General features: G+C 41.3%; 1 protein-coding gene across 4 annotated transcripts in view; it reads right to left on the minus strand.

Annotated features, from left to right (window-relative positions):
* LOC111144791 (sortilin related VPS10 domain containing receptor 1) overlaps positions 1–26,363 on the minus strand; it is a 494,131-nt gene that overhangs the window by 131,966 nt on the left and 335,802 nt on the right. The gene's annotated exons all lie outside the window — the stretch shown is intronic.

Raw genomic sequence — 26,363 nt, forward strand, 5'->3', positions numbered from 1 at the left:
TTTTCATTTGAAATTAGCAGAACCATGTCCTACTATCCTATGCACTAAGAACAAATCATGTGACCCTCCCTCCTCCCCCAATGCAGGGCACAGAGGGCCTGTCCTCTGTATGGCCGCACCTGTGGGAGAGGAAAACGCAGATGCGCCTCACTTCACGGTGTATACCTGAAACCATATGTGTAAGTAAAATAAAATCAAAAGCAAAAGAAAAGTCTATTTAAAATGCCTTGGAGGTACCTATTATTTACTGTAATCTTGAAGTGAGCCTTACTAAGTACAAAATAATTATTCTGTTACCTGAGCTATAATAGATAGTCAAATGTTGAATGAAAGAAGTAAGGAAATGAACGGAGGGAGGGAGTGTATAATGGTCTGTGAGCTCTTTGAAATAAGTAAATTAATCATTGTCCTAAGGGCATTCCCAAGAACTCTTCCTATTTGAACTCATTTTCTCAGCTCAAAGAGTCTGAAGCATAGCTAGCTTAGTCTCTCTTCATCTTAAGAAGTCTCCAAAAGGCCCTATTATTGCTGTCAGTAACTTTTCTCTGATTGATACATGGCCTGAAATTCTGAGTCTATGCTTGAAACACTAAACCCCGTTTTCTTCTCTCAGGCAGCAGAAATGTCCTAATAAGGGTTTGGTAATTTTTCCCCCAAAGAGACAGGGGACGCACACCGGGACACTCCGCAACCTTGGACTCTGAATGCGGGCAGTCGGTGACATTCTGACCGTGACTTCAGTTGCTGGTCCAGGGATGGGGGCTTTCCATTTCCCACACTGAAGCCCTGACTGGATCCGTAGGTGACCTCTTCTGACGAGGCCACAGTCAGGAGATTAAGAAAGAAAACAAGCTCCCTAAAAGCCTTCAAACTAGAAATCTCAGCAGCTAACTGGTTTTTTATAAATTATAAATTATATTATTATTAAAAATTATAAATTATTTCATAAATTATGGGTAGTTACATACTGTTCACCTCCCAGTGTGCCTGTTGCCCTGTTTCTTCCTTGAAATGACTAGCATCTGGGATTCCCAGAAGGCTGGCATCCCAGGAACACAATGGTAAAACCTAGCATGCTGACCTATCTGCTTGGCTAATGGTGAGTGCAATGGGAGACAAAATAATTACTTTGCCTACAGTTGCCTCTTCCCACGTGCTCATGGCCCCAAATCAATAACAGAAGTTGTCTCTTAAGATCTTTTGTTATTTCTAAAGGCAGGAGCTGTTGTTTCAAGGGATGTTTCTGCTCTTACCAATTCACAAAAAGACACAGGAACAAAACAGAGTCCCTTGCTTCTCTAGAGTCTGCTGTGGCTAACCAAGTCCCCTTATATTGCCTAACCACCATCCCCCCCAATCTGGAGTAAAACAACTGCAACAACAAAATAAAACTTTAAAGTCAAACCACAATATTTCCCACAACTTTTATTTGCGGTTAGGCTCACCCCTTTTCCTAGCAGTCTGGGAGTACCTCTAGATCTGCCGTCACAGATCATAAAGAATTATTGCCACTTTTATTTTGTGGCACTGGTGAATTCTCAAAAGCTGAAGCCAAACAAAGCTAAATGTCTGCAAAGGTGCTGGTTTTAATGGCCCTGTCCTTGCAGAAGCACATCACTGAAGCTGACCACAAAGTATCGTTCTCTAGCGCATTTATACATTTTACTTGTAACTGTGGAGCTGGGTGGTTATCTGTGTATATTAAGACCAGTGATTTTACTTTGCTTACTAAAGATGATAATAACGTTAACAGGTGGTTGCCACGGTTTGGTGGGAGGAGAAAACAGGGAGAGGATGGTAAAGGATACAAACTTTCAGTTATAAGATGAATGAGGTCTGAGGATGTAACGTACGAGATGAGGAGCATGGTTGATAATACTGTATTGCAAACTGAAATTTGTTAAGAGAGTAGAACTTCAGCATTCTCACAAAAAAGAGAAAGAAGATAAGAAAAAAGGTAAACATGTGAGATGATGGATCTGTTAACTTGGTTGTAGGAATCTTTTCACACTGAATATGTTTCTGAAACCATAACATTGTATACTTTACATATAATTTTGTCAATTATACCTCACTAAGCCTCAAAAACATTAACAAGTAAACATAGCATAAACATAAAAGTTAATCCAAAAAATTCCCTTGATGATCTTCTTTCTAGAGTGAGATCTCGAGGAGGGCTTCAAATATCCTTATCCATTATGATAGTAGCTGACTTCTGGTATTGAGGACAAAAGGTTGGACACACTGGTTTTATGCTTCTAGAATACCCTGTATGTATGTTTCCCCGTCATGATTCATAATGGTTTGCTCGATCTCTCTGCATAAATGTCTCTTTTACTTCACTGAGCTCCCACAAGGCAGGTGCTGTTTTTTATCATGGAATTCTCTGTGCTTACCAGAGCACAGAGAAGACTGTTTCTTCAGTAAACATAGAGACAACATTTTTACACCAGTCAGTATCTACTATAATATCTGATATATTGGGTTGTTCAATTCTGGGACTCAAAAGGAATCTCTGGGACTCAAAATCAAAAATTTTGATCTGAGATCCTTTAATTATATAAAAAGGCAATAGGTCGTGGGATCTAATATATCTTTATATTGCCTGTGTGTCTATTTGAGAAAATGAATTCCCTTCTTGTACTAAAATTGCACAGGACAGGAAAGTCTTCATGCCTTAGCATGTACTGGGTGTCTGTCTGGAATTCCCGCTTACCCTTATCCTACCTCTTTAGCTCCTTCATTTTAGTATTTTTTTTCCCCATTTCATGTGTACAATAATTCAACGATCCCATACATTTTTCAGTATTCATCAAGATAAGTGTACTCTTCACCCTCTGTATCTCTTTCACTCATCCGACCACCTACCTCCTCTCTGGCAAACACCAGCTTGTTCTCTGCATTTAAGAGTGTTTTTTGTCTCTTTTTTAATTTGTTGTTTTTTTATTTGTTTCTTTCTTAAATTCTACATGAGTGAAATCATATATTCCATTCTCTGACTGACCTATTTCATTTAGCATTATACACTCTGGATCTACCCACGCTGTTGCAAATGGCAAGATTTCATTTCTTTTCTTTTTTATGGCTGAGTAAACTTCCACAGTAGATATGTACCTCAAATTTATCCATTCATCTATCAATGGTCATTTGGGTCGCTTTCACATCTTGGCTATTATAAATAATGCTGCAATAAATTTTACAACTATTAGAATGGCTAAAATAAAAAACATAAGAAATACCAAGTGTTGGCAAGGATGTGGAGAGAAAGGAACCTTGGGCACTGTTTGTGGGAAAGCAGGCTGGTGCAGCCACTATGGAAAACAGAATGAAGTTTTCTCAAAAATTAAAAAGTAGAGGGGTGCTCAGTGTGTTAAAGCCTCTGCATTCACCTCTGGTCATGATCTCAGGGTCCTGGGATTGAGCATCGCATTGGGCTCTCTGCTCAGTGGGGAGCCTGTCCCCCCCGCCCGCCTGCCTCTCTGCCTACTTGTGATCTCTCTCTGTCAAATAAATAAACAAATAAAACTTAAAAAAAATTAAAAAGTAGAGTTACCATATGGTCCAGTATTCCATTGATGGGTATTTGCCCCAAGAAAGAAAACAGTTAATTCTAAAAGATGTATGTACCCCGTGCCTTCTTAACTCTTAGTCTGGGTACCCTTATAGGCTCAGCAGCAGATACATGAAGATGAAAATAGACTTCCCAGTGAAGATGCCGCTAAGACTAAGTTGTTTACTCCTTCTGAGACTTCTAGAATCATGCACATACTTGTGCATAGCATAACTTAGGCCATGTTTCTATTGGTGATTCACCCCTCTACCCCTCTTATTGACCGATAAGGTCAAACCTTTCTGCATTTCCATGCCAGGCACTGTGCATGCCAAGCACAGCTACTGAATAAATGTTTACTGAATGCTTTGGAAAAGAAGTATACAATCAACCTGCAAGCAGTTACCAGTGTATTTGTATATGTGAAATCTGGTGAGCTACTTAACATCCTTGTGCTTTTATTATTGTTTTAATCAGTAAAATGAGGCTAAAATAAGATTTCCTAGAATATATATCTTAAAGAACTTAGTGGAGTCCTTGTACACTCAAGGGTTCAGAAATGCAGCTGATTTCCTTCTTCTCTCTTTTTTTTTTCCCCTTTCTTATTTGAAGAGGTGGGTGGGGAATGTAAATACCCACCTAAAAATTAAAGCTAATGCTGGTAATAAAAGTGTCTTGAGATTTCATGGATATCCCATTGGCTGAAGTGATTTATCATCATAACTCAAAAGATTAGAAAAAACAGAGTCAACAGCCAGAGATCAACTATATGAATAAATAAAGTCACATTTTTATTCAGTGAAACATTCCAAGCCCCTACACATGGTAAGCATAGAGGCTATGGATTCCCTGTCCTTAAGAGCTTTAGAGCTAAGGAGGAGCTCTACAGTCCCCCATATAACAAGAGTGCTCACATTCAAGGTGCTACTTGAAGACATAGGAGGAATGACCTTTCACTTGCAGACAGAAACATACAGGAGAAGGAAGGCCCAGAAATCCTTTAGAGTAAATGATCTCAAACTTCGGGGATACGAAATAATATGATCAATGGACAGAAGGGGTGGAAGAATATTCTATTTAGAGATAAACAGCAAATCAAAGAGAGGATGGCCCAGATGGGCATCTACTAGCAAGTCAGTAGATCTAATGTGTTCAGAGTAGAGCAGTAGAAAATAAAATCAAAAGTTAGGCAGGGGTCCAATTGTGAAGCACTCTGCGTATCATGCTAAGGTTTTCTATTTGATCCTAAAAGCCATGAAATGCTACTGAAGTAAGTGAAGTGAACATAGCTATAAATAGCTAAAAAGAAGAACTTCTGTCCCCACCTACGCGTGGGCCTCCCTGTGCACGGAAAGGAGAAGGTGAAGTCCCTCAGGCCAGGCTAGATCCAGCTCTGTTGTTGAAAACAAGACCAAGCCAGCCTCACCCCTCCTTGCTTCCAGCATCTTAAGTTAGTGTTCACATGTGGCAGCCAATTCTGAATAAAGTCTGAGGATTACTGGAGTCAAGAACGCAAATAAAACAATCACACCCTGGTATCAGGCACCATGATGTTCGCGGTGCCGCATCAGCCTTCTGAAATGCAATCACCAAATGCAGCCTTTGTAGACATTTTCTGCCGAGAAACTCAGAAATGTCACCAGTTTATCATTCCCCTGGCATTTTGTCCGAGTTTATACCAGTTTAATATAGTGCTCAATAAATGCTCCAGAGCCACAAAATGTCCTCATATGGAAAACCACAGAGCAAGTATTAAAAAATAAATACCGTGACGGGTTAGAGCCTATTTATTCAGATTTAGAACTGCGGGTAATGGTGTATGGAGGAAGGAACAGGGATCTGCAGAGTAACAGGCTGGCGAGTTGGAGACACTTGCCTTCTTTTGGTTTTAGAAGGAGCACCAGGTTCCCACAGGCTCTCTCCATGAACAAAGCCCCAAGAAGCAAGTGGTTCTACCCGCTGGAGAGAGCAGCAGCAAAAGCTGGCTGGTATTAGTGGCCGGCTCCCTTAATTTCCTCTTCTGGAGCCAAGGGTTTCCCCTTTCCCTGGCCTCACAGTCAGACTGTCAAGACACAGGTCGTCAGGAGAGTCCTGCCTAATGCAATGACTTTCGTTCTAGAACAAAGCAGCTTATCCTGCGGTCTCATCTCCTGCCCACGTGGGGAGAATGGGATAGAAAAAAATTAAAAAGCTGCTCTAAGGTGTCATTTTAGCCTCTCTCTTAGTCCTAAGAAACATGCTTGCTTGATTTCTCCGGCCTCCACACTGTCACACTGATTTCCCAAAACCAATAAATACACAAAACAAAACAAGACAACCACAAACAAACAAAAAGATGCTTTTTATGCTTAAATGCATAATGGCTACTGAGAATCACCATGGCCAACATCTTCAGGCCCATCAAATTCTACATTTTGCCATCCTTACTCCCCCCGGAAGCCAAAAGCCCAACTGTTGAATGAGGTGTTACCTGCGACAAAGTGTACGTGACCACGCACGGGTGTGCGTGTGCGCGCGTGCGTGCGCGTGCCTGTGTGTTTATAGGAGCAAAGTGAGGAATGGCGTATCTGACTCAGAATGAAGAAATGAACACGGGGCGCCTGGGTGGCTCAGTCCATTAAACAGCTGCCTTCAGCTCAGGTCAGGATCCCAGGTTCCTCTGCTCAGTGGGGAGCCTGCTTTTCCCTCTCCCTCTGCCCCTCCCCCAACTCATGCTCTCTCTCACTTGCTCACTCTCACTCTATCTCAAGTAAATAAATAAAATCTTAAAAAAAAAAAAGAAGGAATACAGAAAGCTCAGGAAGATAGTAAAGGGATGAGGATGTTTGTTGAACAAAGTCCATGGTAGAAAACAAAGCTGAAAGTTGCAAGAGCCATTATGAGCAACAGGCAACATGTTTCCTCAGACATCACAAAGACCAGCTCCAAGGTGGTCAGACAAGCCCTTGGGCTACAAGGCTCCCCTCCCCCCACTTTCCCCTTCTCTCATTTAATGGCTTTACTTCTTCTTCTTCATTTTTTTTTAAAGATTTTATTTATTTATTTGACAGAGATCACAAGTAGGCAGAGAGGCAGGCAGAGAGAGAGAGAGGAGGAAGCAGGCTCCCTGCTGAGCAGAGAGCCGGATGCGGGGCTAGATCCCAGGACCCTCAGATCATGACCAGAGGTGAAGGCAGAGGCTTAACCCACTGAGCCACCCAGGTGCCCCAACGGCTTTACTTCTAAAACCACCAATTCATTTCCCATTTTCTTCTTATTTCCCCACGGTCTGGGCCCCTTTCCTTGCCTTCGTTGTTCCCTGAACATGCGACGAGGGGATCTAGAGGACCCAGGGAAGATGACCAGATCACCGGCCCGGTCCTCAGACAAAAATCACTGTGCCAATGAGATACAGAGAAATATATCTAAAATGATCAAACAGTTTGGGACTGAGGTAAAGGAGTAGCTCAAAATATATTTTTTAATACGGCTTCTTTTTATCTCTTTAAACTGTAGTGCTATCATACTCTATGCATTTTTAGCAACTTGTCATTTTACTCTAACCCGTCTTGGAGGCTGTTCCATGCCAGAATGTAAAACTAATGGGATAGATCTCTAACCACTATATTGCAATTTATTAAATGAAAATACCCAATTTGTCTATTATCCATTGATTGATCCAAAGCAAAAATGAATCATAAATGAAAAAAAAAAAAACACTGAAAACACACAGACAAAATTCATAATAGCAGCCATCTCTGAGAGGTTTTGGAATTGGGGGTGACAAAGAGACCACTATTCTTATCAATAATTTAAAATTTTTTGCAATGTATTCATGCATTACCCTTATAATTAATATTAATAAATTTGTACTATTATGAACAACAAGAACGTTTCTTCAGTGTGGAAAACAGTCTATGAGTAGACATACAGTTAATGTGTGCAAGTCACAAAGGGGTAGAGGGGAGGAATGAGCGAAGTTAGTATGGAGAGGAGACCTGGAATATTCTCAAACCTCAGACTACTTGCAACTCTGCCATCACCTCACCACAAGTGCTCGGAAAGCTCATGCTGCGGAAGAGTTGTGGCAGGGAGAAACAATGCAAAGGACATCAGCAGGTGTGTGTTTGTGTTGATCTTAAATTCAGAGCCAGAGGAGGAAGGTGTGGACCGACTTTTGGCTTGGGACTCAGGGACCACGGTTAGAGAAGACAAGGAGAGGACAGAACCTCACCATTTCCCCCTTTCTTTCCCTTCCTGTTAAGGACAAAGAGCTTCAGACTAGAGGGTAGTATGTAAAAGGACTGAAACCTGAGCATTTTGCTGCTGGAGACAATCTGGCCTAGAGAAATAATATTCTATAAGAGAATTCCAAAACAGCAATCTCCAAAGTTTTCGGCTGAACATATCAAGCAGGGAAAACAAAAATGAGCACATGCCGATATAAGAAGATTGTTGGTTGTAAGCTGAAGAAAGGTACTAGGGTGCTTATGATTTAACTTTAGGAAATATACACAAAATAGAAAGTAAAATAGTAAAAAACCCCAGGAATTATAGGATCTTCTCTCTACATCTCAAAGAATCATCTTGCACACTCCCGGGTGCTGCTGTGGGTCCCTCACCATGGACTAGATTGTGGATTCCTGGGTTATCCTTAATCTTTAGCACCCAGAAGGGCAGACAGCTGATCCTCAATTAAGTTTTTTTAATGAATGAGTGAATAAATTCAACAAATATTTATTAAACACCGACAATACGCCAGAGGCAATTCTAGGTGCTGAGGGGTTAGGAGTGATTTAAACAGAGGATAATCCCTGCACCTCATAGAGCTTCCATTTGCAGATAGAAGGAAAACAAAACATTCACACAGTCCTTCCATCTGGAAACAATCACCTTTAACATTTTGTCATTGATCCTTCAGAGTACTTTTTCTAGTTTTGTAGGCCTTCTTTTATTTATTTATTTATTTATTTTTTTAGTCTTTTTAAGATTTTATTTATTTATTTGAGAGAGAGAGTATGAGAAGGGGGAGGGTCAGAGGGAGAAGCAGACTCCCTGCCAAGCAGGGAGCCCGATGCGGGACTCGATCCCAGGACTTAGTTATAAGTACTGCTCCACAGTTACAAAACATGTTAACTTAGGAGAAGCTGACTGAAGATCATATGGGGATTCTCTGTCCTTTCTTTACAATTCTTCTTTCATTGTAAATACTTTGAAATAAAAAGTTAGGGAGGAAAAAAAAAACAAAAACAAAACTATACCCAAATCTCCTAAGGATATACTCAAGTATAGCAAAGCTACTATAAATAGGAAAGTGATCTGTTCTTTCTGTTTTTTCTTTTTTTTTTTTTTAAGATTTTATTTATTTATTTGACAGATAGAGATCACAAGCAGGCAGAGAGGCAGGCAAAGAGAGAGAGAGAGATAGGAGGAAGCAGGCTCCCTGCTGAGCAGAGAACCGGATGCGGGGCTGGATCCCGGGGCTCAATCCCAGGACCCCGGTGATCATGACCTGAGCCAAAGGCAGAGGCTTTAACCCACTGAGCCACTCAGGCACCCCCTTTCTGTTCTTTCTAAATCATTGTCACTCCATGGAATGGATGGGTCATGGCATTTTATCACATAAAGCAGGTAAACCACTGTAGCATTTCAGGTACTCTAAGTTTATGATTCACAGATTTTAATCATCACAAAAAAGAAAGTTACCCTATTTTTAAAGTGGTAAGATTGGAAAAATGGTTCTTATCATTGAGATGTTCTTACTCTTTATTTGTTTACAAGTAGAAAACAGTGTGGACAGCCAGGGTTTTTACTAATTCTAGGGCTGCCCTGGTTACTAGGGGAAGAGCCTGATTGCAGCTGACAACACAAATATGTTGGCCCAGGAATGCTGAAGTGTGAGGGTGAATGGGAATCCGTGGCCAATGTGGCTCTATGTGGCTATATAGGCTGTGTCTGCTTTGGGTTCCTCTCTTAGGCACCTTGTCTTCCTTGGTTACTGAATTACTCAGGAAGGCTAACTACTCATAGAAGGAACATTCTAGAAGAGCTAGTTTGTTCCCTGGGTTAGTGACGCAGAAGCTACTCCAGGCACATAAATATTCTAACAAGTTTCTTCTTGTCACAGTAGCGTCACAAAATTGCTCTGTTCAGCACATGAAGATGGCTTTGTAATTCAATTATTGGTAGAATTTGTCTTCTGGCATTTATCTGCCTTAAACTTTGGGTGCTCATGGAAAACCCTCTGCCATAAATTTCATAAATGCTGCAGCAGGTTCTGTCCTCCACCTCAGGGCACATCTTGCCATGCCTGTGAAAACCTTGACAGCTTTCTCTAAATTATGGAATTGCTTTGTTTAGAGATGTTGATGTTTTAAGTGCCAGAGCCAAACAATAAAAAACAGTGGGACAGGTCCATTTCTTCTGGTTATTCTCTTCGGAGAAAGAGAGATTCTGACAAAGTTCCTTTCTAACCCAAAGGACAGTTTTCAGCCATTTATCTTAAAATTATGTAGAAGGGATTCCTGCAACTCATAGGAGGTCAGAAGGGATAGCGTCAAAATTCTCTAAACATCCTGATAAAATTCTCAACACATTCACAGACACATCGGGGCTGGCTGGGCATCTACATGGATTCACTAGTCTAAGAGTTGGTTTTAGGATCTTCCTCTGCCTCCTCTGCCTCTTCTTCCTACTTAGGCAAATGAACTGATTTCTGCGTCTTTCTACCATTCTGTTTAGAACTTTCCATCCCGTATCCTATCAGTTACCTACTAAGACAACCTCACCTAATTTTTGATCTGAAAAGAGGTATCTATGGTTACCTCATCCCCATATTCGTTTTCCAATTTTCATGTATTCAATAAATATTTATTGAGCACCTATTTTGTCAATTCAAAAATGCTCTTTTTTTTCCATTTTAACATTTCTTAAATCAGTATCTTACAATCATCGAAATGATAAAGTTTATCATTCTTTTGACAATACAGAAAGCAAAGGTGTACCTTCATTTGATGGGATTTCAGAGTTGATGGTGTATGATATGTGTCAGGCAGTGTTCCAAGTACTTCCCTGTACCATTTCCTTAGAAATGGTACTAGTCCCTTTCCTTAGAAGCCATTTCCCAGGAAGATCCCCCATCATAATTTAATATGAATATATATTTGTGTGTCTATCTTCTTTTTCCTTCTCCTCCTCCTACTTCTCCATGTTTTAACATGAGATGTGCTAACAGTGGCTGACCTTACAGCTCACTGTTTTGGATTACAGAATATAAAAAGAGGAAGCTTGACTCAGTTAGGAAAGGAACATCACCCAAAAACCATATGACATATGCAAATCTTTCTCATCTTTTGGGGAGGCATTTATCATGTTTGAAACCGTATGAGGGACAATCCCATCCTTGTAGGTTGAAGCGTAACTGTGTTTTTGTTTTTCTTTGCAGATTACATATGGTTTTACAAGACATATTAGGTACCAAGTTTTCAAGGGGTTAGACTGCAGTGACTTTGTCCTGGATCGCCTTGGCCAACCTACAGCTATCTTTCCCAGGGTGTCCAGATAGTTTCAGACTAGAACTGACCAAAAGGAAATACACGTGAGATGTGGAAGACAGGAGGGGAGCAGCAGCCAGTTCATTCTGAAGGCTGTTTTGGTTCAAGGTGCAGGGAGGCAGTGACAAAATCCAGGTCTGACCTCTTGCCTTCCTGCCAGCTACTCTTCCATTTTGCCCGCCCTGTGCCCTTGAGCCACAGGCCAGATGTATGGCTACAGGCTCCCAGAGGGATATCTCAACTGCAGTCCCCCCTCAGCAGCTGCAAACCCCGCGAGGGCAGGGACTGTGTTTCCAGTAGGTTCACAGCCAGGAGTTAGAGCTCAAAATTACTCACTCAATTGACATAAATTAAATGAACTAAGTAACAAGGGCTTTTAGGTAATTAAGAAGCTATAAAACTAAATGCTAAGCTGATTTATCCACTGTTCCTGATTCTGGGGCAACAGAAAAGCAAAATACATGTTTGCATTAAAAACCTATCAAGGGGTGCCTGGGTGGCTCAATCAGCTAAGCATACAACTCTTGATTTTGGCTCAGGCCATGAGCTCAGGGTTGCTGGATCAAGCTCTGTGTTGGGCTCCACACTAAGCATGAAGCCTACGTGAGATTCTCTTTCCCTCTGCCCCTTCCCCCCCCCCCCCCCCTTACATGCGCTCTCTCTCTTAAAAAAAAAAAAATCCTATTGAAAATATAAATTGTGGAACTGGATATCAAAATGAGATTGTCACATTCCTGAAACGAATGCCCAATTCTTCCTTCTTCCTCTTTTAAATGAGAGTTAATATTCACTCATGTATTACATGGGTCTGGAGTTTAACCTGAGTTCCCCTTTTAATCCTGACAAGTAGATAAGGAGGACTGTACAATGATGCCTGATACACAGATGAAGACTGTAAGACTTAAAGAAGCTAATTAAATAGCTCATTGTCACACCCCTTGAAAATAGGATTCTAACAAAGCACTTCTGACTCCAGAGTGCTCCCTCTTAAACACTAAACACCATCTCTTCTTGGGTCGAAGCAACACAGAGAGGTGATGCATGACTGAATGAGCAAGAGAAACCACACACCCAGACGCTGTATAAACCCACAAGCTCTTGAACTTGAAGGCTAAGTGAGGTCTGATCACTAAGGCATAAGTCAATTTCTTTTAATATTATTCTAAATTAGAAGCTGTAATGATGAGGATTTTCCCTGTCTCTTTTGCGTTCCTTTGCCGCCATCCCCTGCACTCTGCTACCACAGTAGTTGTTAGCGGGGATCTAGAGAAGTGACTGGGTCCCAGCTGCTCGTAAATGGAGGGGCTGCAGCCCAGGGAGACAGGAAATCATCAAGATAAGGAGGACAGAGATCAATGGTGGCCACTTAGTGAATGAAGGCAATGAGAAAAGTGATGGGCTCACACGCGGTAGCAGGGCGAAATGAACTTAATTTGTAGGGAAAACTTGCTAATCACAGGGAGAGATCACAAAGCGGAGGAAAAGTACAAGAGGATTAGAAAACTGCATTCACATGGAGATCATTAATGGGGGAAAAAAAGGATAAAGCATCAGGCCCCTCAAAGCTAATGAAAATTCTCTTATCGAGCACTCACAGCCCAGGTACCAGAAATGCCCCCATGCGGCTCTTGGGATGTGATCCTAGGAATGACTTCCTGCCACCTCTCCCCACTCCTTACCCAAACCACAGACGTGGTTCAGTTCACAAGATAGGGGGTTAGGAACCAGAAAAGACTGGGAGGCCGAGGGAGCGTTTTAAGAGAAGAAACAATCGAGTCAATACTCCAAAGAAGGGGGGTCAGAGGCTCTTCTCCTGAACCCCATATTCTGAGTTGTGTAAAGGACCCGTCAGTTTGGGCAGTTTGGGTGGCAGTCACTTCGTCCCTCCTTACACAGATCTCGCAGGACAGCCTGTGGGCTTCCCAAACAGCCTATAGCATAGCATACTGATTTTTTGTTTTTGTTTTTGTTTTAAGATTTTATTTATTTATTTGACAGAGATCACAAGTAGGCAGAGAGGCAGACAGATAGAGAGAAAGGTGGAAGTAGGCTCCCTGCAGAGCAGAGAGCCCGATGTGGGGCTCGATCCCAGGACACTGGGACCATGACCTGAGCCGAAGGCAGAGGCTTTAACCCACTGAGCCACCCAGGTGCCCCAGCATAGTGTTTTTTTACTGTTGTAGAATTCTTCCCCCTTCAACTGTACTTACATGGCTTAGGAGTCTAATCTTTTCATCCTGGAAAGACAGACAGGTCATCTATTAATGGCTCCCTGACTTAACAAATGAAGCCCATTCAAGATGTGTGTCAATCTGGATGTTTCTGTGGGTTTATGTGTGTGCATATACACGTGTGTATTTGAAGGATTTCAGTACTCTGTGTGTGTGTGTGCGCGTGCATACACCAAGTCTCTACTGTTCCACTTACTGTCATACGTATGATAGAAACATGTTAAAGACACGTCCTTAAGGAACTATCTATTAGCAGGAGAGGAAATGAGGAAATAAAAAGATGGATGTGCAGAACATACTAAGTGCTAAGTTACTTAATAATGATTATGATAATATGTCAATTTTTAATTCTTGCAGTGAGCCTCGGAAGAAGGAAACTGAAGCTCAGGCAGGTGAAGCAGTTTCTCAGGACTGCTCGGTTAGTGACTAGCGAGGCTGGGGTCTGAAGCTGGATGGCTGCCTCTAAGCCTGTGCTCCTCCCACCCATCACATACACAGACCCGCAGTCCAGCACATGTTAGGACGCGCTGCGTTTTATTTGTGACATAAGCACATTTAAATTCAAAGAAAGAGATTCTTCTTGCATAGAAAAACAAGAAGCATGAATCGAAAAAGTCTCCAAGGGTAAAGGTGGGAGTCTGTACAAGGCCATTAAGACCCACTACTGTGGTCCTAATGATGACAAGGATCCTCATCTATTATCTTTGTAGTCAAAGACCAAAACTGTCCTAACACATAGTAAGTGCTAAAATTTAACTCTGCTAAACCAAACCAAACCAACCAACCAAACAAACAAACAAAAAGAACCACCACCACCACCAACAATAAAACACAAAAAACAAAAAAGCAAACAAACAAACAAAAAAAATGAGAACAGCTTATTCCCAGGTAGGGGTATCTATAAAATCATAGAGATAAGAGGTATAGACTGGTCTATAGACTAATCATTGCTTAGAATTATTTACCTGGCCTTAAAAATATATATATTTACCTGGCTTTTGGGGGAATTTAGCCCAAAGAATTCAGAGTATGGGGCAGGGGAGGTTAAAAAAAAAAAAAAAAAGCATTCAAATACAGGTTGGCAAGAATCTAGTTATGCTTTTATTCTTTTTTGATTTATGTTGTAAGGAATGGAGAACAAGGCAAATGCTTGATCAGGGAAATGTTTGCAAGATTCCTTAGGGAGTAGTAGGATATGAGGAGAAGAGGGCTTTTTCACTGTCCCTAATAAGCCGGGGGAATGCTAAGGAGAACAGAAGAGGAAGTGGGCAGGTGTAACTTCATGGAGGTAGAAATGATGGGGATTGGAAACACAACATTTAAGAGAACAGAGTTAAATACGGCTCGAGTAAGGGTGGGACACAGGATGTAGAGAAATACAAAAGCCTATAAAGAAAAATCTGATTCTGATTAGTTGAGATGTTCCACTCCCAGCTCAGCATACATTTAAAAGCTAGTGATGGTGTTTGTTAAGAGGGTCCCTGCAAACAAAGACCTGCTTCAGAGCTTTGGGTGAAGGATGAAGCAAGTTATCTTCCGAAAATAGCCATACTCCCTTTCTACTACATTACAGCTAACTTTCTAGTTATTTTGATAGCACAGAGTTTTACATTTTTATTTTACTTCACTAAATTTATTCTATTTATTTTTATATATCATTAGACTCCAGCCCTCTTCCACTTTGCAGGACATGGGGAAGGAAAAGTGCAGAGGATTCTGTGGTGGCCAATTCACACCACACCCTCTATGTCCTTTGGGTGTGAATGGCTTAGAAATCTTGGAGATGCCATGCTCCATGGCCAGCATATCCAAAGGAGGAAGAAGAAGGGTCATGGTGACCCAGTATATACAAAACAAACTATCAAACAACAAGGAAAAAAAAAAAAAACAAACCTTCAGACTGGCCCAGCAGCAATGTTCAAGAAAGACTCGAGGATGAGTGGTAGTGAAAGGAGTCAGAATCAGAGAGAGAAACTGTTCTAAGTCCTGAGGTGTTTTCTGACATAACCAGATAACACCAGCAAAAGTTTATGGATCTGCATTTTATGCCTGAGGTTAGGGGAGAGAACAGTGGATAGGGACAACGGGCCAGGTAGGTAGACAAATGGGACTTGAATGACTGGGCAGAGGGTCCAATGGGAGGGAGGCGGAAAGAAATGCTTGCTAACAGAACAAGTTCTGAGTAAGAAGGGGGCTCTGTGGAGAAGGATCCTCAGAAATCCTTCAAGGAAAGCTGGTGCTCAAGCCAGGCTTCACTGGTCCCCAGCACAGTGGGGCTTGTGAAGGTACACAGGAGGGGACAGAGTGTGCTTAAACAACACAGACTGCTGAGCTGGTCATAGCTGGGTTGAAATTCCATCGACGTAACTAACGAACACATAACCTTAGTCAAGATTATTTAACCTCTCCAGGGTTTTATTTTCTTATTTATCTTCTTATTTATCTCTCATCTTAAAACGGGAATGAAAACACCAGCAATGGGCACCACTTGTTGATGTTTTCCTATTAATCTTTTCTCTTCCCTTGGGGAAAGTTCCCAAGTCTTTCTTAGGCCAGCACCATTCGTTACTTTGTGTCCATGTGGTTTACAGGAATTGGTTCTGCGCTCAAGTCTAGATGTGAGCATGTTACCCCATCAAGGTTTGTGAGACTTCATCCCAGGAGTTCTGTGGGAGCACCAAGCAAGGAGGTATTTTCTTTTCCACTGGAGTAAATTTGGAAAATATTTGCTGCTAGAAACTACCAGGAAGGAAGAGCCTGCCAGAGAGTAAAGGTAACACTGAGGAGGGTAGAGCTGACATATCAAGGTCTGATGAACTTAATGATTGTCTCTGAATTGAGCAGAGTCTGGATAAAGTTGGACCTTTTGACTTTCTAGATCCATGAGGCAATCTCACTTAAAACAAACAAACAAACAAACAAAAAAACTTTATTTTTCTTAAAATACATTGCATTTTTCTGTCACATATCTTGAAAAAGTTTTGATGACTTAATTACTTTAGATCATTTTGAAGATTGATTGCAACAGTGTGTGCACAGCACTTAGCATAGGGCTTGGCACACAGTAAGTACTCAGTTAATGGGACTTGTCAAAGATACGGAATGGGGAGTCATTCACATGGACTGGCACCGAATCACAGCAATGAATGACAATATGTATCCATGCTCAGAAGCACTGAGTATGGACTAGCAAGTACTCCCGTACCTCTCTGCTGCAAAACACAGCTGTCACGTGCCCCTGAGGGAACGAACTGAAACAGGGCTGGCATTCTAGAATACGAAGGCTCATTGTTGAGTCAACTCTTAATTTTCTGTGTGTGAATTAGTCACAGAAAATATGTAATCACCATTCAGCCGTCCCTGTTTCCAGCCAGCCCCCTATGTGTCAGAACAACATAATCAATAAGGTAAGTCTGAACCTATTTTTAATTAAGTGAAACAGCTCTAAGATTGCCTTGTCTTTTGCATAGATAATAGATTGCTGAGTAGTATATAATGAACACTGCCTCCCCTTGCCTTGTTAAAAGTTGAAACAGGTCCCAACAAGGTCACATTCAGCAACGTCAAATAGTGAATTTGGCTCTTGGCAGGACCCTCCCTTATTCAAGTATTTTGGATACCACTGATCATTCAACTCTATGCTCTCTTGTTCAAAGTCAAAGCAGCACCTTGGCTCTTCTCTATTGATCTGTTAAACTAACAGTTATTATTGGGGGGGTACAAGTCAGAAAAAAAATGTTAAATATAGGGCTGCTTTTTACTACTGCAAGCAAGGGCCATGGGCCCAGACAGACCAAGTTTCAAAACTTGGCTCTATTACATACCATGTGTGTTACATTGGATAAAATGCATCACTTTTCTATTTCATCAAAATGAGGATAAGAGGAGAGACAAGATGGCGGGGAAGTAGGAGGAGGCGCCGTTTCAACCTGTACCCTAAAGTGAGCTGATTACCTACCAAAGAACTCCGATCATCATGAAATCAGCCTGAGATCAGAATTATACACATCTGGATCTCTACAGGGACAGAAGACGCCAGTGGGCAGGTAAAGCAGAATGGGAACGTCAGACTGATATTGGAAGATAAACAAAAGGGGGAGGGAGCCACCAGAGGCGACCCATTGGAAAGTAATACCCCAATACGAGAGTGCCCTGTGTCTGGGGACCAGCATTAACTTGGAGTCTGGTTGAAAGCACTCAAAAAGAGCAAAGGATCGCAGGGGGAAATTGTGGGAATCGGGGCGGTAGGGACAGGGGCTTAAGTCCCCGGACCCAGGACAGCCACCCCTGGCACTGAACTAGAGAGAGTGTGGCGGAGAAACCAGGTCTTGGTCTCTGAGCTGCCAACACGCATGAGAACGCAAGGGGTCTGGCTCCCATGAGGGGCTGGGAGCCTCGCCAAACGGCAGAACGCTGCACCGTGCTATCAGAGCCTGAGATGCGCGCGCCCCTCACCCTCCTCTGAGAGAGGTGCACGAAGGCACCAGCCCGGCGCTCTTAGACCCGGAAAGACCAGGCACTCCCAGCCCGGGCCAGCGGGAAAATCTCAGTGTGCGATCGCTGCTTGGAACCTCTCTGGCAGTCTGGAGCTGCCCAGACAGCCCCGCTGCCGTGGTTTTGCGAACAAGCAAGAGTTCCTGCGTCCCCAGGGACTGCAACTCAGAACCTGCTCTTCCAGCAGCCGAGGGGGGAACTTATGTGCTCTGCAGCACCCATAGGGGATCAGACTGAGGCTTCTCTCTGAGAGGGAGGTTGGGGTGCAGTTTGCTTTCCTCTAAACCTCCAAAAACCATCAAAAGCTGTCAAGGTGAGAAAAATCAAATGAACAAACATAAAAACCTCCAGAGAACAAAAGCCTGAAAAACCAGTTTCCTCAGAGCCCACCCCCTTGAGGGGGGTGGGAGGACTTAACTGAGGGAACATCATTGGCTGAAAACCCAAGTGGTAGGCCCCTCCCCCATAAAACCAACCAGGAAAAAAAAAAAAAAAGACAACAAGAGAACAACCACCACTACTTCATAGATACAACTTTTATTTTTAACTCATTCCCACAATTCTGGTTCATTTTTTTTTAATATAGATAATTTTTTAACCTATTTACCATCATAGTGAGATGTCCAGTATATCAAATTCCATAATAACCTTTTTTTATCTTTATTTTTTAATTTTTTTATAAACACATAATGTATTTTTATCCCCAGGGGTACAGGTCCATAATAACCTTTTAACCTGAACATTTTGATACACATACCCATGTTTTTCTTTTGCTATTCTATTTTTTAAATTTTTTTAAAATTTTATTTTAGTTTAGTCTAGTTTATTCTTTTTTTATTTTTATTTTCTAATATTCATATAGAGTTAAACTTCAAGGTAATCCCCTTTCCCCAATCAATGTTACCCCTATAGGTAAACCAATTTTTAATCCCCCTTTATCTTAGGAAAGTTGAGTCCTTTAACAAAGATATCAAGATACATCCAGGAAGAATCAAAATAACCTTCCTCGTGGGGCACCTGGGTGGCTCAGTGGGTGAAGCCTCTGCCTTCGGCTCAGGTCATGATCTCAGGGTCCTGGGATCGAGTCCCACATTGGGCTCTCTGTTCAGTGGGGAGCCTGCTTCCCCCTCTGTCTGTCTGCCTCTCTGCCTACTTGTGATCTCTGTCTGTCAAATAAATAAATAAAATCTTAAAAAAAAAAAAAAAAACTTCCTGGCACACACTGAGAATTTATAACCACTCTCCCATCTTTTTCTTCCACCAGTGTTTCTGTGTATTTGTGTTTGTCCTGATAGTATATAAATCTTATACTTGGGGTTCTTTTTGACGAGGCTCTTCCTTTCTTTGCATATATATATATATATATTTTTTTTTTTCTCTTGTCATATACTTTTATCAGTCTTTTTGTTTGTCTGTTTTTGTTTGTATACTTCATAAATCTTACCTTGGGGCCCATTTGGGCTGAGCCTTCTCTTTTATCTTACCTTTTTTTCCTGTCTCTCTCTCTCTCTTTTTTTTTCTTTTTCTTTTCTTTTTTCTCTCGTTTGGGTGGGGAATCCTGATTGCTCAGAAGTGTTCCAGGGTGCACCTTGACTGCACCATGGTCAATACATCCAGCTACATCCATTCAACCATCTGTCACCAAAATGACTAGGAGGAGGAACGCCCAACAGAAGAAAAATACAGAGGATGGGCCTTCTGCAACAGAGCTAACGGCTCTCGACATAGACAATATGTCAGAAAGATAATTCAAGCTAACAATTATCCAGGCAATAGCTAGGTTGAAGAAAGCCATGGATGACCAAACGGAATTGATTAGGGCAGAACTGAAAGCCACCGGGGATGATTTTCACAATGTTAGGGCAGAACTGAAAGCCACAAGGGATGATGTTCAAAATGCTCTCAATGAGTTCCAATCTAATCTAAATTCTCTAAAAGCCAGGATAACTGAGACAGAAGATAGAATTAATGATCTGGAGGACAAACAGATAGAGAGAAAGGATCAGGAGGAAGCCTGGAACAAACAGCTTAGAAGCCACAAAAACAGAATCAGGGAAATAAATGATGCCATGAAACGTTCCAATATCAGAATTATTGGAATCCCTGAAGGGGAGGAGAAAGGAAGAAGTCTAGAAGATATAGTGGAACAAGTTGTCCATGAAAATTTTCCCAATCTCATGAATGGAACCAGTGTTCATGTACTAGAGGCAGAACGGTTTTCCCCCCAAGACTATAGATTCTCGAAAGTCCTCGAGACACCTGATAGTAAGAATGAAGAATTATAATTGTAGGCAGACCCTCTTGAAAGCAGCTAGGACAAAGAAGCTCCTTACATACAGAGGAAAGCCCATCAGAATAATGTCAGACCTGTCCACAGAGACCTGGCAAGCCAGAAAGGGCTGGCAAGATATATTCAGGGCACTAAATGAGAAAAACATGCAGCCAAGAATACTTTATCCAGCAAGACTGACATTCAAAATGGATGGAGAGATAAAGAGTTTCCAAGACCAGCAAGGCTTAAAAGACTATGCAACCACCAAGCCAACACTGCAGGAAATATTAAGGGGGGGTTCTATAAAAGATAAAAAATCCTAAAAATATCATTGAACAAAAATATAGAGACAATCTACAGAAAGAAAGACTTCAAAGGTAGCACGATGTCAATAAAAATATATCTATCAATAATCACTCTCAATGTGAATGGCCTAAATGCGCCCATAAAATGACACAGGGTTGCAGGTTGGATAAAACGACAGGACCCATCTATATGTTGTCTAAAAGAGACCCATTTTGAACCTAAAGATACACCCAGACTGAAAGTGAAGGGATGGAGAAGCATCTTTCATGCCAATGGGCCTCAAAAGAAGGCTGGAGTAGCGAGTCTCATATCAGATAAATTAGATTTTAATCTAAAGACTGTAGTCAGAGATACAGAAGGACACTACATAATTTTTTTTTTTTTTAACAGAGAGAGAGAGAGAGATCACAAGTAGGCAGAGAAGCAGGCAGAGAGAGAGGGGGAAGCGGGCTCCCTGCTGTGCAGAGAGCCTGATGTGGGGCTCGATCCCAGGACCCTGAGATCATGACCTGAGCTGAAGGTAGAGGCTTAACCCACTGAGCCACCCAGGTGCCCCACACTACATAATTCTTAAAGAGACTATCCACCAAGATGATCTAACAATTGTAAATATCTACGCTCCCAATATAGAAGCAGCCAATTACATAAGAAAACTATTAATCAAGATAAAGAGCATATTGATATGAATACATTAATAGTAGGAGATCTTAACACGCCTCTCTCAGTAATAGACAGATCATCGAAGCAGAAAATCAATAAAGAAACAAGAGCATTGAATGACACATTGGACCAGATGGACCTCATGGATATTTACAGAACATTCCACCCTAAAACAACAGAATACTCATTCTTCTCAAGGGCACATGGACCTTCTCCACAATAGACCACATACTGGGTCATAAATCAGGACTCAACCAATACCAAAAGACTGACATTATTGCCTGCATATTCTCAGATCACAATGCTTTGAAACTGGAGCTCAATCACAAGGAAAAGTTCGGAAGGAACTTAAACACCTGGAAGGTAAAGACCACCTTGCTTAAGAATGCTTGGACCAAACAGGAGATCAAAGAAGAACTTAAGCAATTCATGGAAACCAATGAGAATGAAGACACTTCGGTCCCAAACCTATGGGATACAGCAAAGGCGGTCCTAAGGGGGAAATACATAGCCATCCAAACCTCCCTCAAAAAAATTGAAAAATCCAGAATATACCAGCTGTCTCTACACCTTAAAGAACTGGAGAATCAACAACAAATCAAACCAACTCCACACATAAGAAGGGAAATAATCAAGATTAGAGCAGAGATCAATGAGGTAGAAACCAGAGATACAGTAGAACATATAAATGAAACTAGAAGTTGGTTTTTTGAAAGAATCAATAAGATCGATAAACTATTGGCCACACTAATCCAAAAGAAAAGAGAGAAAGCCCAAATTAATAAAATTATGAATGAAAAGGGAGAGATCACAACTAACACCAAGGAAGTAGAAACAATCATCAGAAGTTATTATCAACAGTTATATGCCAATAAGCTAAGCAACCTACATGAAATGGATGCATTCCTGGAAAACTATAGACTCCCAAAATTGAACCAGGAAGAAATTGACAACCTGAATAGACCGATATCTAGTAACAAGATTGAAGCTGTGATCAAAAACCTCCCAAAAAACAAGAGCCCAGGACCTGACAGATTCCCTGGGGTATTCTACCAAACTTTCAAAGAAGAAATAACACCTATTCTCCTGAAGCTGTTTCAAAAAAAAAATTGAAGCAGAAGGAAAACTTCCAGACTCTTTCTATGAAGCCAGCATTACCCTGATCCCCAAACCAGGCAAAGACCCTACCAAAAAGGAGAATTTCAGATCAATATCGCTGATGAATAAGGATGCAAAGATTCTCAACAAGATCCTAGCAAACAGGATCCAACAGCACATTAAAAAGATTATCCACCATGATCAGGTGGGATTCATCCCTGGGTTTCAAGGATGGTTCAACATTCGTAAATCAATCAATGTGATAGAACAAATCAGTAAGAGAAGAGAGAAGAACCACATGGTCCTCTCAATTGATGCAGAAAAAGCATTTGACAAAATCTAGCATCCGTTCCTGATTAAAACGCTTCAAAGTATAGAGACAGAGGGGACATTCTTGAACTTCATAAAATCTATCTATGAAAGACCCACAGCAAATATCATCCTCAATGGGAAAAAGCTTGCAGCCTTCCCGTTGATATCAGGAACACGACAAGTGTTCCTGATATCAACTCTCACCACTCTTGTTCAACATAGTATTAGAAGTCCTAGCAACAGCAATCAGACAACATAGAGAAATAAAAGGTATCCAAATTGGCAATGAAGAAGTCAAACTCTCTCTCTTTACAGATGACATGATTCTTTATATGGAAAACCCAAAAGACTCCACCCCCAAACTACTAGAACTCATACAGCAATTCAGTAACATGGCAGGATACAAAGTCAATGTACAGAATCTCAGTGGCTTTCTTATACACTAACAATGAAAATACAGAAAGGGAAATTAGAGAATCGATTCCATTTACTATAGCACCAAGAACCATAAGATACCTGGGAATAAACCTAACCAAAGAGGTAAAGGATCTGTACTCGAGGAACTACAGAACACTCATGAAAGAAATTGAAGAAGACACAAAAAGATAGAAGACCATTCAATGCTCTTGGATCAGAATAATAAACATTGTTAAAATGTCTATACTGCCTAGAGCAATCTATACTTTTAATGCCATTCCGATCAAAATTCCACCAGTATTTTTCAAAGAGCTGGAGCAAATAATCCTAAAATTTGTATGGAATCAGAAAAGACCCTGAATTGCTAAGGAAATGTTGAAAAACAAAAATAAAACTGGTGGCATCATGTTACCTGATTTCAAGCTTTACTACAAAGCTGTGATCACCAAGACAGCATGGTACTGGCATAAAAACAGACACTAGACCAGTGGAACAGAGTAGAGAGCCCAGATATGGACCCTCAACTTTACGGTCAAATAATCTTCGACAAAACAGGAAAAAATATCCAGTGGAAAAAAGACAGTCTCTTCAATAAATGGTGCTGGGAAAACTGGACAGCTATATGTAGAAGAATGAAACTCAACCATTCTCTTACCCCGTACACAAAGATAAACTTGAAATGGATAAAAGACCTCAATGTGAGACAGGAATCCATCAGAATCCTAGAGGAGAACACAGGCAGTAACCTGTTCGATATCACCCACAGCAACTTCTTTCAAGATATGTCTCCAAAGGCAAAGGAAAGAAAAGCGAAGATGAACTTTTGGGACTTCATCAAGATCAAAAGCTTCTGCACAGCAAAGGAAACAGTCAACAAAACAAAGAGGCAACCCATGGAATGGGAGAAGATATTTGCAAATGACAGTACAGACAAAAGGTTGATATCCAGGATCTATAAAGAACTCCTCAAACTCAACACACACAAAACAGATAATCATATCAAAAAAATGGGCAGAAGATATGAACAGACACTTCTCCAATGAAGACATACAAATGGCTATCAGACACATGAAAAAATGTTCATCATCACTAGCCATCAGGGAGATTCAAATTAAAACCACATTGAGATACAACCTTATACCAGTTAGAATGGCCAAAATTAGCAAGACAGGAAACAACATGTGTTGGAGAGGATGTGGAGAAAGGGGAGCCCTCTTACACTGTTGGTGAGATTGCAAGTTTGTGCAGCCACTTTGGAGAACAGTGTGGAGATTCCTCAAGAAATTAAAAATAGAGCTTCCCTATGACCCTGCCATTGCACTACTGGGTATTTACCCCAAAGATACAGATGGAGTGAAAAGAAGGGCCATCTGTACCCCAATGTTTATAGCAGCAATGGCCAAGGTTGCCAAACTGTGGAAAGAACCAAGATGCTCTTCAACGGACGAATGGATAAGGAAGATGTGGTCCATATACACTATGGAGTATTATGCCTCCATCAGAAAGGATGAATACCCAACTTTTGTAGCAACATGGACGGGACTGGAAGAGATTATGCTGAGTGAAATAAGTCAAGCAGAGAGAGTCAATTACCATACGGTTTTACTTATTTGTGGAGCATAACAAATAACATGGAGGACATGGGGAGATGGAGAGGAGAAGGGAGTTGAGGGAAATTGGAAGGGGAGGTGAACCATGAGAGACTATGGACTCTGAAAAACAACCTGAGGGTTTTGAAGGGGCCGTGGGTGGGAGGTTGGGGGAACCAGGTGGTGGGTCTTAGGGAGGGCACGGATTGCATGGAGCACTGGGTGTGGTGCAAAAACAATGAATACTGTTATGCCAAAAAGAAATAAAAAAAAAAATCGGTATAAGAATCCCTACCTCACAATCTTGTTATAAGGATCAAATGACACAATTTATCATGTGCCCAGACCTTTCTAGTAACTTAAAAGAAATCCCCATTTTGGGACTTTATCTTGCAGACACTCAGTTCTCCCACCTGTATTTTTTCTCTAATGAAAATCTATTCTCCCTTTTGGTGATGACAAAATCCTGTTTTTCTCTTTTTTTAGCAATCTTCTCTCCTCTAACCTTGAACCATGCAGTTGGACTGGGACCCAACCTCACCTCCTATTTCAGGTCCCTGACCTACATGAGTAATGTACCGCCTTCTATAGCTTTGACTATATTTCCCTGGAAATATAAGTAAATAGCAGGCTGGTTTTATGGGGTTTCTAAACTGTTAGAAAGTAGACTGAAGCTGATAATGTCCATCATTGCCACAAATGAGAAAACCAACCTGAGAATGAAGCCAACGGTGGGGGAAGGTGTAGAAGGTCAGCCACTATGAAGAATATTATTACTATTAGTCCGTGGGCACTTAATACAATTCTTAGGTGATAGGCATGTAACTAACCAGTTCACAAGAAACATATAATTTAATGAAGTAGGTAGTAATTATCTTCACAGAGAAAAAAAAAAAAAACCAAGACATACAGGAATAAGTTCCCCATGACCCCTTACTGAGTAAATGGCAAAGGTGGTACCCACACCTCAGTATCTCTGAGCCCCTTAATCTGCGGCTGTACCCCCAGTGTGATTGATTTCTGACATAATAAAGAACAAGACTGCTATCACAGTTAGTTAAATAAAAAGGACATCTACTCTATTAAGGGCAATATTGTACTAAGACACGTTTTATAAGCTGCTATATATCCATGTAAATCTGTTTTAAAAATAATAGGGGCTCCTTGGACGAAAGTTCATATTTATGTTAGTTATGGGAGTATGAACAGCAACTACTGTGATTACCTAAGAATAAGCTCTTATGTTCCAGAATTATTTTCCAATTGCCATCAACTACTTTCAGAGGTGCCACTGCTACTGCTACCCAAAATAGGGATTTCTCAAGTGGACCAGGTGATGAGGAAAAGACGACATGAACACATGTTCCTTTTTCTCTGTGGGAAATGCTATGTTATTACCCAGAGGCATTTACACTAGAAAATTTATCACTAGCAAAGTTGCCCTCAGTCCTTTCCATACCCCCACAGCCGGGCTCCAAGCAAAAATGATTAAAGGGGGCCTCTTTTAATTAAGCTTGCTGAGTAATCCTAGATAGCCCCAGAGTTCCCGAGTAATTTGAAGCAATTGGTGTCCAGGAGTGAGTCTAATAAATACTGCTTTGACTGACACCTCAGCTGCCAGCCCCAGGAAGCTGCTCAGTCAGAAATACAGACCATGTGGCCAGAGATCAAGAGATTTTCATCAACAGTCATGTGCACTGTGCAATTTACAAGGTCTCATGCCTTCTCTGGAAAAACCAACAGAGCTTAAAGAACCCATGGGGGCCATCTGCCAGGCCCAGTTGGGGAAATACAGGCAGTGTGGCCAAAAGAGCCTCAGGTTTTCTCTCCTCATCTGTCTGAATGGGCTGGGATTCCAGAGCTCACAGTCCCCAGCCCAGAAAAAAAAAAAAAAAAAAAAAA

The sequence above is a fragment of the Enhydra lutris genome, unplaced genomic scaffold (genome assembly GCF_002288905.1).
Source record: "Enhydra lutris kenyoni isolate GAN:26980312 unplaced genomic scaffold, ASM228890v2 scaffoldscaffold12, whole genome shotgun sequence".
Classification (NCBI taxonomy): Eukaryota; Metazoa; Chordata; class Mammalia; order Carnivora; family Mustelidae; genus Enhydra; species Enhydra lutris.